The sequence below is a fragment of the Thalassophryne amazonica genome, chromosome 4 (assembly GCF_902500255.1).
Source record: "Thalassophryne amazonica chromosome 4, fThaAma1.1, whole genome shotgun sequence".
Taxonomy (NCBI): Eukaryota; Metazoa; Chordata; class Actinopteri; order Batrachoidiformes; family Batrachoididae; genus Thalassophryne; species Thalassophryne amazonica.
In genome coordinates, this window is record NC_047106.1 from 78,305,219 (window position 1) to 78,320,340 (window position 15,122).

The window sequence follows — 15,122 nt, forward strand, 5'->3', positions numbered from 1 at the left end:
AATTTAAAACGTCGTTATTAAGCGCAGAAAGAAGCGTTGACCTTTGACCTTGAATTTTTTATGCGCGTTTTTTTGTGAAAAAATGCTTCTGGTGTGTTGAGAACGCTCTCCCGATCATACCTTTAAAGTTTTACCGCGTTTGGACGTGTTTAAAAATTGTCACGGCTCGTGTTAATCTTTGATCCTAAAATTTTTTAATGTTTTTTTTGCCTGAAAACGGACCGGATGTGTTGAGAGCGGCCTCCCGATCATACCTTTAAAGTTTTATCGCGTATGCACGCGTTTAAATATTGTCCCTCACATAAAACATGTTCAAGCTAAAATATCTAAAAATATTTCTAGTACCCTCAACAAAGCAAAAATATTTATTGAATTACAAAGCTCTACATATTTTATATCATTCACTTGTTTCGCCATATCTGAATTACTGCGTGGACGTTTGAGGCAACATTTACAAATCCTCACTTCGACCATTACCTTTATGATACCTTGTCAGTATTCATGACAGCCAATTAAGCAGTGTCTTTACTATAACCTTGATTAGCAATTTTAATGCGTATTCTTTATTCTATACAACATATAGCCTATTGAAATGATGTAAACTAAGGTGCAGCAATACAAATTCTATGGAAAAGAAGAGACTTACATGATTAATTATAACATTTATTAAAATAAGGGCTTACTTTCATCAATCAGCAACTCCGTCACTACATAAACAGTAATTCAGATATGGCGAAACAAGTGAATGATATAAAATATGTAGAGCTTTGTAATTCAATAAATATTTTTGCTTTGTTGAGGATACTAGAAATATTTTTAGATATTTTAGCTTGAACATGTTTTATGTGAGGGACAATATTTAAACGCGTGCATACGCGATAAAACTTTAAAGGTATGATCGGGAGGCCGCTCTCAACACATCCGGTCCGTTTTCAGGCAAAAAAAACATTAAAAAATTTTAGGATCAAAGATTAACACGAGCCGTGACAATTTTTAAACACGTCCAAACGCGGTAAAACTTTAAAGGTATGATCGGGAGAGCGTTCTCAACACACCAGAAGCATTTTTTCACAAAAAAACGCGCATAAAAAATTCAAGGTCAAAGGTCAACGCTTCTTTCTGCGCTTAATAACGACGTTTTAAATTATCCAAACGCGGTAAAACTTTAAAGGTATGATCGGAAGGCCGCTCTCACACATCCAACCCATTTTCAGGTGAAAAAAAACATTTAAAAAATTTAGGATCAAAGATTAACACTTCTTTCTGTACTTAATAACAATGTTTTAAAGCGTGCAAACGCGATAAAACTTTAAAAGGTATGATCGGGAGGTTGTCCCAAGACAGGGGTTACATTTTCACGTGAAAAAACATAAAAAAAAATTAGGATCAAAGGTTAACACAAGCTGTCACAGCATTTAAAAGTGTGCGAAGGTCCTTGTAGCTGGATACAGGAGGTATTACCCCTTTTCTTAAGGCAATTACGATATCTTTTCACAAAATCAGAAACCAGATCATGGTTTGCGATAGTATTTTCGGTGTATAAAGACAGCACATCTTGGTACGACGCCCCGGTGGCGCTGATATATATTTAATACACGCAGTGACCTTTATTTTATTTGTAAATATTCACAAAAAGGAAACATGGGAATAGAAATGGGAAAAAATATGAGTATGTACATATGTATGTACGGATATATTTAAATCTCTTTGGTGTTAAAGATATGTAGATGTTTTGTTCATGTGGTTTCTGACATGTCTGGAATAAGACAGGCTGAAGCTGGGAAAACTAATTCTCCTGTGAGTAGCGTTTTATTCTTTTAGTGCAACTATTAAAAGGTTCACTATTTCTGTATTATCCGTCATGACTTTGCTATCCATCCACTTTTGTTCATAGTATGGGACCACTACACGCGCGGGTCTGGGGATATTTGCTCTTAAAAGTGTGTGCCTGTGTGTGTGTATTTGGGGTGTTTAGCGCAAAAGGTCGCACCTCTTTTGACAAACCGGACCAGCGTCACAGATCCCGTTTGAAGCAATATTTTTCTGAGGTCCTGCTGTGTCCCTGGGTCCGAGGTGTCAGGCTAAATCCCCTGATCGATGATTACGTGTGTTTTTTGGGTCCACCATAAAACCTGATACCTGTGGGTAATGAGCTTGTTTTGGAGGCTGGTCCAGTTTTCCTGTCCCGCCTCCTGCTGCAGTGTTTTTCCTTCATTCCAGCCGCTGACCGGAGCAGACGTTCATTCTCTCGGAATGAAGTTTTCTTTTTCTTCAGAGTGCGAAAGTCTTTCACGGCAAGTGAATTAAGTAATCTTTTGATAGAAATGCTTCTGTTTTTTTTTTTTTAAAAAGATCCTCGGCGGTAAAAACATTTTTAAATGATGTTTTTTTGTTAGATATAGAGCCCCACGGTGAGAAAAGTTTATTCTGATGGAGCAGAAGAATTCGGCCTGACAAATTAACCCCCGAGGATCATTTAGACGACACGACAGGCCAGGGACAGACTCTCCTTTATGACGTAAGAAAATCAGCTCAAAACTTTTTAAAGTGTAAATATTTCATTAATAAGTATGGTCTGTGTTACAGTTTGTGGATATTCTGTTAGGAGTTTATTTAACGCTGTTTAATCAAGTTTTTTCCCCCAGACACAGCAGCAGAGATAGTAAACCCTCTGAAATCTCATTTATATTAAAAATACAGGTTAATAACGCGGAGCTGGTGTGTTCTAACCGACGGAGGTCTGTCGAACCGTCAACAGGGCGCCGCGGGGACGGACTCGTGTTACACGGTAAGAAGAAAAAAATCACATCATGACGTTTTTTTTTTAAAGTGTAGGCTAAATATTTAATAAGTCGCATCTTTTCTTTCAGTTTGTGGCGAGACGTGACCGTCGCTCCTGCAAGATGCCCGGAGGTTCGAGGATATTTTGGACTGGTATTAATGAATGTTTTTGAGAGAGAATAATTGCGATGCATAAAAAGTTTATTCTGGTTTAACGAGAAGAAGACAAATTAAGCCCAGAGGGTTATTAGACGACACGGGGAGCCGGAGAGAGAGTCGCCTTCATGAGGTAAGAAAAAAAGAAAAACAATGATTTAGTAATATGACTAAAGTTTTTAAAGGGCCATAAAGTAAGAAAAAAAACATATTGGCTATATAATGTCAGACGTTTCCCCACTCAGCCAAAAATTTATGCAAACAGTCAGCATCAGCTCGAAAAGTAGAAGTTTTTGTGGAGCTTTTCACAACCAAATAAGCGTTTAAAGCGTAAAACCCTCCGCCAGTTAGATTTCTCAATAAATGACCACCGACTGTTTCTATCAAAGATACGGCGTGTGAATTGTAAAAATTACAGCTTCTGTGTGTTTTCAGTGGAACTTCTGCAAAACAACCGCATTTAAATCTTTATCCACGTTAAAACGACTTGAGATTTATAATTATACGCTCTGAACAAATGCACAGATTCTACATGACACACTTTCCTCTTGTCACACTGACAGCAGTGTGTCGGCTCACAGGCTGTTAATGTTTTTGACAGAATTGGTCGGAAATGTGCAACTTTCAAGTGCCTGGTGCAGCTTTTTACAAATCATAAAACAGCGAGTAACAACAGTGAGTTTTAACATTAGAACTCTTACCCTCCTGATGTTGGTCAACTCGTGTATTTCAGATTCATTTTAATAAATGTTCACCTTTCTGTAGCAGTTGTTAGCTAAACTAGTTTGTTCATAATTACAAGCGGTTTTTAAAAACACGTTGTACAATTTTTACTGCGGATTATTCGCTGTTTAGGGTATTTCTACATGCCATACACTGTAAAAAATAATAAGTTGACTTTACTAAAAATGAAAATAATCAAAAAATGCAAACTTGCTGCCTTACAAAGTAATTTATGTTGTCTTGAAGCAGATTTGATTACCTTAATTATTGCGAGTGTGCAGTACTCAAATACACTTAAAATCTAGATTACAGTAACTTGTTTATTTTGCTGTACTGAAAAAAATAAATTACAGTAATGTATTTACTGTGAGCATCCAGCAAGTGACGGCTTAATTCTCAAAATAGTTTTGTTCATTCATCATATTCAGGTCAACTTAATTTTCTTGAAGCTACAGCTTGAAAACTGAGTCTGGTTAACTTAATTCGTTTGTATGTTAGCATGCATTTACAGTGTACAGAGAGAGTGCGGCTCAAACCAAAGTCAAATTCCATGTATTCTGTGGATACTTGGCCATTAAAAGCTGTTCTGATTCAGATTCTGATAAACCAAAAAATGCTGATGAACCCTGTTTTATTTGAAACTTCAAAGTTGTTGCTTCAGTTCTCCGTCATTCAGTTATCTGTGATTTTCAGGGAACACTTGACATAAAATGCTGACGGCTGATTTTCATATTAAAACAATACATGTCTCCCTTTTGGAAAGTCTCCCAAGAAATCTGATCAGAGAATCTTGATGTCTTCAGGGTGTATTAAAAACTAACCAGGAGAAAGCTGCTTTCAAGAACAGTTTCAGTTATTTTTTTGACCCACTTCAGATGTTTCTTGGTCAGAATGAGGTGGTAAAGCAGGAACCTGCAGTGATACAAGTGAGCAAAGAAAATGTTTAGATTAAGGACTTAACATCCAAGCTGCTGGCATGTGAACGTTACCGTGAAGTGTTGAGATAAGGATTTGATGTTTGAATCCCAAAATGTGTAAAATATAATAAGTTGACTTTACAAAAAAAAATATGCGAACTTGTTGCCTTAGAAAAGTGGCACTGAGCAGACTTGAGTTTATTATACGCAGCTGGAGACACAATAATCATCTATCAGCTAATTTACAGCGACAGCCTGATGGTTACCCTTTAATAAACATGGACGTATGCTTTTTTCTTCATGTAAGTGGACCAAATTTGTGTTTAATAACCATGAAAATATGCTTTTTTCTTCAGGTAACTGGAACAAGTACTTTTTTCTTAATGTTTTCCTTCACGTATGTTGTGTTTAATAAACATGAACGTATACTTTTTTTCTTCATGTAAGTGGACCAAATACTTTTTTCTTAATGTTTTCCTTCACGTATGCTGTGTTTAATAAACATGAACAATTGCTTTTTTCTCTCTGTGTGTGACTTTAATGAATGTAATAAAGCACATATTCTAAACCTTATACAGCCTGTGTTCTTTCCTATAATATTGTTGAAAAGGGTAAATTGTTTTTCAAACGAGGTTTTTCGTGAAAAACACTTACTGGTACCTTTTGCTCTAAAAATACCATCTGGCCTGACACCCAGCCGCCCTGCCGGGAGTGACGGAGAAGAAACTTTGTTTTTTTCCGCCTTCATCACCTCTGGGCGGCATCTCCGATCAGCGGGTGTCCCGCGCACCATGATGATCGGGTAATATCTTAAAAGAAACACCATTTGGCGTGAGTGATAAGGAGCATTGTTGATTGTTCTTCGGGTTCATCACCTCGGGGCAGCATCTCCGCTCAGCGGGTGTCCCGCCACACACACGCACACACACGCACACACACGCGCACACACACGCACACACACGCACACACACAGACACAGCGTCTGCAACAGGTTTTACAGCCGTGGGGTCATGTTTCCGCGAGCAGCTCTATGCGTGGGTATTTGACCGTCTTGCTGCAAAGACTTACAGCCGAGAGACGGCTATTTGTACCCCTTCTTTAATTTACGAATTAAAAAACAGAAAAGGAAACGTAATAATTTAAGAATTAAAAATATTAAAGGGGCATTAAATAATAGACACTGATTTATGTTTAATTATTTCAGAATTAGTTAATTCTTTAATACATTAAAAAGATCTAGGTATTTTTAATCATTCTTTAATTCATGAAATAAAATGACATTAAAATATTAGACCCTGGGTGGGAGGGGAGGTATGGCTTGGAGGCGGTGCTTGGCCGGGGTTAGGGGAGGAGCTTGGGGGTGGGGCTAGGGGAGGAGCCAGGGGCGGAACTAGGGGAGGAGCCAGGGGCGGGGCTTAGGGGCGGGACATACTGACGTCATCGACTCTGATTGGATGTGACGTCATAAGGGGCGGGGGCTCGGAGGCGGGATCAGGGGCGGGGCTTAGGGGCGGGGCATAGTGACGTCATCGATTATGATTGGCTGTGATGTCATAAGGGGCGGGGCTTGGAGGCGGGACTAGGGGAGGGGCTTAGGGGCGGGACATAGTGACGTCATCGATTCTGATTGGCTATGACGTCATAGAGGGGGCGGGGCTTAGTGACGTAGTGACTTTTTTTGACGAAAGGTGGGTCAGTTTTCTCTCTCTGGTGTGTAAGCACATGTAAATCATTGTAGTTAAACATTCCATTTGCTCATATAATTCTAATTTATTTTACTAGGACAGAAGAGCCAGGACCCCTTGTCACCTGATTATGTGCCATCTGTTTTTGCCCACACCAAGTCTCCAGCCAAAAGACTTGCCAAAAGGTCTCTACAGAAATATGACATGAGGCAAGAAATGAAGAAAAGAAAGCTGCAGCAGTTGTCTACAAATGAAGCTGCCAGAACTCTTCTCAAACTCTCTGCTAAAGCAACCCAACTTGAAGAGGACACTGAAAGTGCATCTACTGTGTGTGATGTTGACATATCAAATGGTGATATGATGTGCCAAACAGACCTATGTGCAGAACACATTGAGTTACTTCAACGGGAATGTCAGGCTCTCCGTAATGAGACATTTGCACTGAAAGAAAAACTGAGCCTAGACATCCTTGAACAGAATACTTTGAAAAACAAAGACAAACTAAAAACATTTACAGGACTGCACAATTATGAAGTGTTTATGGCCATTTTTGACCTTGTAAAGCCAGCTCTTAAAGATACTTCACACATGACAGGTTTCCAACAGCTGCTCATTACATTAATGAGGCTTAGAGTCAATTTAACCGTTTCATTTTTATCTAATCTTTTTGGTATTCATAGTTCTACTGTTTCCAGAGTTTTTACCAATGTGATAAACATTCTTAATGATATCCTTGTACCAGTGTGTGTCTTGTGGCCTCAGAGGGAGCACATACAAACCTCTTTGCCTATGTGCTTCAGAAAATCTTTCAAACATTGCATATCAATTATTGATTGTTTTGAGATATTTATGGATAAACCAAAAGACCTAAAGGCAAGGGCTCAGACCTACTCCCAATATAAATCTCACAACACCGTGAAATATCTCATCAGCATTACTCCACAAGGCATTATCTCATTCATCTCAAATGGCTGGGGTGGACGCAGTACAGATGCACATATTACAGCAAAAAGTGGCTTCTTGGATCACCTTCAACCAGGAGATGTCATCCTTGCTGACCGTCGTTTCACTGTGCAGAATGAAGTGGGACTGTACTGTGCAAAGGTTGAAACGCCTGCATTTACACGTGGCAAAAAGCAGCTGGGTGCAGTTGAACTGGAAGACACTCGAAGACTCGCAGCAGTCCGCATACATGTCGAAAGAGTCATTGGACAAGCACGTTCTAAGTACAAGATGCTGCATGGACTGGTGCCAATTAGTCTTCTGTCCAGTGATGATGGACAGTTCACTACTTTGGACAAAATAGTTAGAGTTGCATGTGCCCTAACAAATCTTTGCCCCTCTGTTGTGCTAATTGATTAAAACTGTAGTGTATAAATTACTACAACATTGCTATTGTACAGTTGACAATTTGTAATCAATGAATAACAAGAAAAGTCTCAAAGTAACTTTATTCAGTGTCTTGAAGTACATGTCAACATGAAATGCTTCATTAAAAAAATGAAATGCTTGAAAAGATTGGAGTTGTTTGTGGAAAATCAACACTCATGAAATAAATTATCGCAATTAGGGATTGACATTTTATACAAGATGATTTTTTTTATAATTTAGGAAACTTGCTGATGTGATAAAAGCAACAGAGCAAAATGAGTATCAAATTTGCATTGTAATTCTTTTAGCTTTCACCTTGTTCTCTGTCAAAACAATTAGAGACACCTCATTTTGTTCTTTTGCTACAGTGAAATATATGTATCCAGCTTAAATAATTATCCATATATTTAAACATAAAAAGCTAATTTGGTGATTAACAGATCAATCACAAATAACTTGTTCTAACATATAACTATTGAATCTTATTCACTCACAGAACTATTTAACCCTAACTTTTAAGATTTATGTAATTTTATTACATGACAAATTCCCATTTACTTGTTTAGATAATTTTAATACAAATTTACCAAATAAACCTTACACGGTGCATATTCATTACTGTAATAAATCCTGTTAATTTGAAATGCATAATCCTCAGCTTTATGTATTTAGTATTAATAAAATATAATTACTCTAAATCAATAATAATGACAGTATTTATTTAAAATACATAAAGTATATTGTTTGAATTGCTTGAATCAAAGACACCCAAGGCTTTAGAGGAGCTTCAGCCAAGGACTGACTGTGATGAACCTGAAATGATAAATGTGAAGTGATTATATTATCAGTAACTTGTGTACTATGACTGACAAGTATTCCTGACTGTGCTGTGTGTTTAAGTGCGAGTTAAGTCAAGCCAGAGACAGATCAGAATTTATACTTATGTGACAATAATATTAGTCCAAATTAGATATATAAATGTGTAAAAAAAATACCTTACTCGAGAGAAGTTCTTACCTTTGCCATTACTAAATAGCTTGTCCCCCCGGAGTGAGAGTAGCACCTTGTCTCGGTCACCCAGCCAGCCACAAAAAACTGGTATGCATCAAGACTTTTGTAAGCCTTTAAATCTGCTCCAGTATAAGGGGATACCGCATTTACCACATAGTGGTATAGATCGTGCGGGGTGAATTCTGGCAAAGTCGGCGTTTTGATCAGGTCGGTGAAGACGGCAGCAGGGAGAAGGTACGGGTCAGTTTCCATGCTAGCTAACGCTAACTTTTGTACATACCGCTCTTTATGTACCCCATGTAAGTGTGCCACTTCCCCAGACAAGCAAACTTGCCTTGGATTTGTAGCATCCATAACAATTAACCATGAATTAAGGTGGAAAATAACCACAGCATATACTTTTGCGCTCTGTTTATGCTTTCGCGTTCGCTATCTACACTCGCTTTTGCTGTCTGTTATGGCACAGACACGTGACCAAGTGGAGTAGTTGCAAAGGGTCAATAAATAAGCTATATTTCAGACGGAGTCTTACAGCTGTGCTCATCTGTCGTAAATCCTGTTGTTGTCTGCTGTGTGTGTGTCCGCGTGCGCATATACGTTCAGTCTCCCACCACCTGATTCCACTCACTGTGAGCGCTGATAGGCATGAACTTTAATATGATATTAGGTTATTGCGAGGGAACGCAATAAAAAAAACGCAAGACTTTACATGAGATCACTGTTTGCTCTCTCCGGTGTTTGCACAAGCACAGTGCGTGAGGTAATCAGCGCGTAGACACTTGTAGCACTGCTTCAACAGCGCAGAAACCTAACGAGTCACAACGGGCGACCAAAATATCAAACAGGTTTGATTTTTATCCAACCATGTGATTCCCCATCGGGAGGTGGTCGTGAGGTGTTAAACGCAGCTCGTTACTCCATGTAGACTGCATGATGCAGGACGAACGATTAAGCTGAAACTCGGCACGATCAAAAATACTCTCACACGAGTGAAAAATCAGTTGAAAAGGGCCAAAAATCGCACAGTGTAAGCCCAGCCTTAGTTAATGTTGGGAAAGTGTAGTGACACGGACCCACAACAGGGGGGCGCAAATGAATGGTCAATAGATGAGCCAAAATATAACAATTTAATGTTGTGAATGTGCACAACGAACATACAGACAATCTCAGAATATCATAACAGTCAATACACAAAGGTGACGTGTGGGCAGGCTCGAGGATAGAAGACGTCTGTCCCAAGAAGAGCCGGAACCACACGATTTCCGCCGCCCCAGAACCTGGTGAATACTGGAGCCGCCAAGTCCCGAATTCCCAGGTGATCACCGTCCCCGACTGTCGGATCTGGTACTGCTGGCGAAGAACAAAGACAGTCAAGTGTGGGTATGTGTACACCCAGTAACAACAACGGTGGGAATGCCACCTCCACCTCTCACTCAGAATGCTGAGGTATTTACAGTGATCTCTCAGAGGAAAAGAGTGCCGTCCTGCACTCACTCAGCCTCCACAAGAAGAGGGACCAGTACTCCTGCAAACACTCACAATATACAGCTTATTAGAAACACAAATGGCTGAGGATATTACCTCCAATGAAGTATGATATCTCGGCAACGAGGTGGAGATGACGTCTGGTCTTTATGGAGTGAGATGATGTTGAGTAGATGGGTGACAGCTGTCGCTCATTACCTCTTGACAGCATTCACCCATCTACTCAACATCATCTCACTCCATAAAGACCAGACGTCATCTCCACCTCGTTGCCGAGATATCATACTTCATTGGAGGTAATATCCTCAGCCATTTATCCTCAGCCAGCTGTCACCCCCGGCCGTGTCCATGGCGGCAGCGCCCACTCGTGCCTGAAGCCCGCACTTCAGGCAGGGCGCCCTCTGCAGTACCTCCTCTTCTGGCGGCCCACACAACAGGACCCCCCCCTCAACGGGCGCCTCCTGGCGCCCGACCAGGTTTGTCGGGGTGTCGGCGGTAGAAGTCGGCCAGGAGGGCCGGATCCAGGATGAAGCTCCTCTTCACCCAGGAGCGTTCTTCGGGTCCATACCCCTCCCAGTCCACCAAGTACTGGAACCCCCGACCCATCCGACAGATGTCCAGGAGCCGGCGCACCGTCCAAGCCGGCCCCCCGTCGATGATCCGAGCAGGAGGGGGCGCCGGTCCGGGAGCACAGAGGGGTGAGGTGTGATGAGGTTTGATACGTGACACGTGGAAAACCGGATGGATCCGCAGTGAAGCCGGGAGTTGGAGCTTCACTGCGGCAGGACTGAGGACTTTGAGGATCTTGAAGGGGCCAATGTACCTGTCCTGGAGTTTCGGGGAGTCCACCTGGAGGGGGATGTCCTTTGTGGAAAGCCACACCTCCTGCCCGGGCTGGTAAGCAGGGGCCGGGGATCGCCGGCGGTCTGCATGGGTCTTCGCCCTCGTCCGGGCCTTCAACAAGGCAGAGCGGGCGGAGCGCCACACCCGACGGCACTTCCGCAGGTGGGCCTGGACCGAGGGCACACCGACCTCTCCCTCCACCACGGGAAACAACGGGGGCTGATACCCCAAACACACCTCAAATGGGGAGAGGCCGGTGGCCGAAGACACCTGGCTGTTATGCGCATACTCGATCCAGGCCAGATGGTTACTCCAGGCTGTCGGGTGCGCGGATGTGATGCAGCGGAGGGTCTGTTCCAGTTCCTGGTTGACCCGCTCTGCCTGTCCGTTCGTCTGTGGATGGTACCCGGACGAGAGGCTCACGGTGGCCCCCAGTTCCCTGCAAAAGCTCCTCCAGACGTGTGAGGAGAACTGGGGACCACGATCTGAGACGATGTCGGAGGGTATCCCATGCAGACGGACAACGTGGTGGACTAGGAGGTCTGCTGTCTCCTGGGCTGTTGGGAGCTTCAGGAGGGCCACGAAGTGGGCCGCCTTGGAGAAACAGTCCACTATCGTGAAGATGGTGGTGTTGCCCTGGGACGGCGGGAGGCCCGTGACGAAATCCAGGCCGATGTGGGACCAGGGGCGATGAGGCACTGGCAGCGGCTGGAGGAGTCCTTGGGCCTTTGTGTGTACTGCCTTGCCCCTGGCACAGGTGGTGCAGGCCTGGATATATTCCCGGACGTCTGCCTCTATAGACGCCCACCAGAAGCGCTGCCGGACAACTGCCACGGTCCTTCGCACCCCTGGATGACAGGAGAGCTTGGAACCGTGACAGAAGTCCAAGACTGCAGCTCTGGCCTCTGGTGGGACGTACAGACGGTTCTTCGGACCTGTTCCTGGGTCCGGGCTCCGTGCCAGGGCCTCCCGGACGGTCTTCTCCACGTCCCAGGTGAGGGTGGCCACGATAGTGGACTCAGGCAGGATGGGCTCCGGTGGATCCGACAGTGCAGTTTTGACCTCCTCTTCGTGTACCCGGGACAAGGCATCCGACCTCTGGTTCTTGGTCCCGGGGCGATAGGTGATCCGGAAGTCAAAACGCCCGAAGAACAGTGACCAGCGGGCTTGCCTGGGGTTCAGCCGCTTGGCGGTCCTGATATACTCCAGGTTCCGATGGTCAGTGAAAACCGTGAATGGCACAGACGCTCCCTCCAACAGGTGTCTCCACTCCTCAAGAGCCTCTTTCACCGCAAGGAGTTCTCGATTGCCGAAGTCATAGTCCGTTCAGCCGGGGTCAACCTGCGTGAAAAGTAGGCACACGGGTGAAGTACCTTATCGGTCTCTCCACTCTGGGACAGCACGGCTCCTATCCCTGAGTCAGAGGCGTCCACTTCAACCATGAACTGGCGGCTAGGGTTGGGCTGCACCAAAACTGGCGCAGTAGAGAACCGTCGTTTCAACTCCTTGAAACGCGGCTTCGCACCGATCCGACCAGGTGAAGGGGACTTTGGAGAGGTCAGGGCTGTCAGGGGGCTAACTACCTGACTGTAGCCCTTAATGAACCTCCTATAGAAATTAGCGAAGCCGAGGAACTGTTGCAGCTTCCTACGGCTTGTTGGTTGGGGCCAATCTCTCACCGCCGCAACCTTGGCCGGATCAGGGGCGACGGAGTTAGAGGAGATGATAAACCCCAGGAAGGAAAAAGACGTGCGGTGAAACTTGCACTTCTCGCCCTTCACAAACAGTCGGTTCTCTAACAACCGCTGCAGGACCTGACGTACATGCTGGACATGGGTCTCAGGATCCGGAGAAAAGATGAGAATATCGTCCAGTTATACGAAGACGAATCGGTGCAGGAAGTCCCGCAAGACGTCGTTAACCAAGGCTTGGAACGTCGCGGGGGCGTTGGTGAGGCCGAACGGCATGACCAGGTACTCAAAGTGACCTAATGGGGTGTTAAATGCCGTCTTCCATTCGTCTCCCTTCCGGATCCGAACCAGGTGATACGCATTTCTAAGATCCAGCTTAGTAAAGATTTTGGCTCCATGCAGGGGGGTGAACACGGAATCTAACAATGGCAACGGGTATCGGTTGTGACCGTAATCTCATTCAGCCCCCTGTAATCAATACATGGACGAAGTCCGCCATCTTTCTTGCCCACAAAAAAGAAACCTGCCCCCATCGGGGAGGTGGAGTTCCGGATCAGCCCGGCAGCTAATGAGTCCCGGATGTAGGTCTCCATTGATTCGCGCTCAGGTCGTGAGAGGTTGTACAGCCTGCTGGACGGGAACTCAGCGCCTGGAACCAAATCAATGGCACAATCGTATGGACAGTGCGGGGGAAGAGTGAGTGCCAGATCCTTACTGAAGACGTCAGCAAGATCGTGGTACTCAACCGGCACTGCCGTCAGATTGGGAGGGACTTTGACCTCCTCCTTAGCCTGTGAACCGGGAGGAACCGAGGATCCTAAACACCCCGATGGCAGGTTTCGCTCCACTGAACCACCACCCCAGAAGGCCAATCAATCCGGGGATTGTGCTTCAACATCCATGGGATGCCCAAAATCACGCGGGAGGTAGAAGGAGTTACAAAAAACTCAATCTCCTCCCGGTGGTTTCCAGACACCACCAGAGTTACTGGTTGTGTCTTGTGTGTGAGTAAAGGGAGGAGGGTGCCATCTAGTGCCCGCACCTGCAACGGCAAAGGAAGCGCCGCCAGAGGGAGCCCTACCTCCCTTGCCCATCTGCTGTCTAGCAGATTCCCTTCTGACCCCGTGTCCACCAGTGCTCGGGCTTGAAGGGTTAAATCCCCGCTCAGGATTGTGACTGGGAGTCGTGTGGCAATTTGTGTGTGTCTCACTTGAATGTTTTGACCCCCCCTTAGCCCAGTCTCTAAGGGCGAGTGTTGTCGTTTTGGCCGTTTGGGGCAGTTTCTCTGTGTGTGCTCAGTTGAGCTGCAGAGAAAACACTCTCCACGGATCAGCCTCCCCATTTTGGCCCTGTGCGTTTCCCTAACAACGTCAGCAGGGGGAGCTGTTGCCCCACAAAGCGCTGCGGCTGTGGAGCGTGGGGAGGGCGGCCCCTTTTCGAACCCGGAAGGGAGAGGGGCGGCGCGTATCCAGTCACGTCCTTCGCCTCGCTCCCGACGGCGTTCCTCCAACCGATTGTCTAACCGTATAACGAGATCGATAAGCCCATCTAAATCCCACGGTTCCTCCTTAGCTACCAGCTGCTCCTTCAGAACCAACGACAGTCCGTTTATGAAGGCGGCGCGGAGCGCAACGTTATTCCAGCCGGACCTCGCAGCCGCGATGCGGAAGTTGACTGCATAAGCGGCTGCGCTCTCGCGTCCCTGTCTCATTGACAGCAGCACGGTTGAAGCGGTCTCTCCTCTGTTAGGGTGATCAAACACTGTTCTGAACTCCCCCACAAACCCAGTGTATGCTGATAACAACCGTGAGTTCTGTTCCCAGAGCGCCGTAGCCCAGGCGCGTGCTTTACCCCGAAGCAGAGCAATCACATAAGCTATTTTACTAGCATCTGACGCGTACATGACGGGATGTTGTGCGAAGACGAGCGAACACTGCATAAGAAAATCCGCGCACAGTCTCCACACAACCTCCGTACGGCTCAGGAGGGCTTATGTATGCTTCAGGGGATGGTGGGAGGGGTTGTTGAACCACCACTGGAACGTTTATATCCTGCACAGGGTCGGCAGGAGGACGAGCTGCAGCAGCGCCCTGAGCGCTTGCCGCCATCTGTGCGGAGAGAGCCTCCACCCTGCGGTTCAGGAGGATGTTTTGCTCAGTCATTTGATCCAACCGAGCCGTAAAGTGCGGTGAGAATGTGCTGCAACTCACCAATCACGTCTCCTGCAGACGCCTGCGCTCCCTGCTCTCCCATTGGTCGTTCAACAGCCGGGTGATGCCCCTCGTAGTCCATGACACTGGCCGAGATATCCTGTTGGGAAAGTGTAGTGACACGGACCCACAACAGGGGGCGCAAATGAACGGTCAATAGATGAGCCAAAATATAACAATTTAATGTTGTGAATGTGCACAACGAACATACAGACAATCACAGAATATCATAACAGTCAATACACAAAG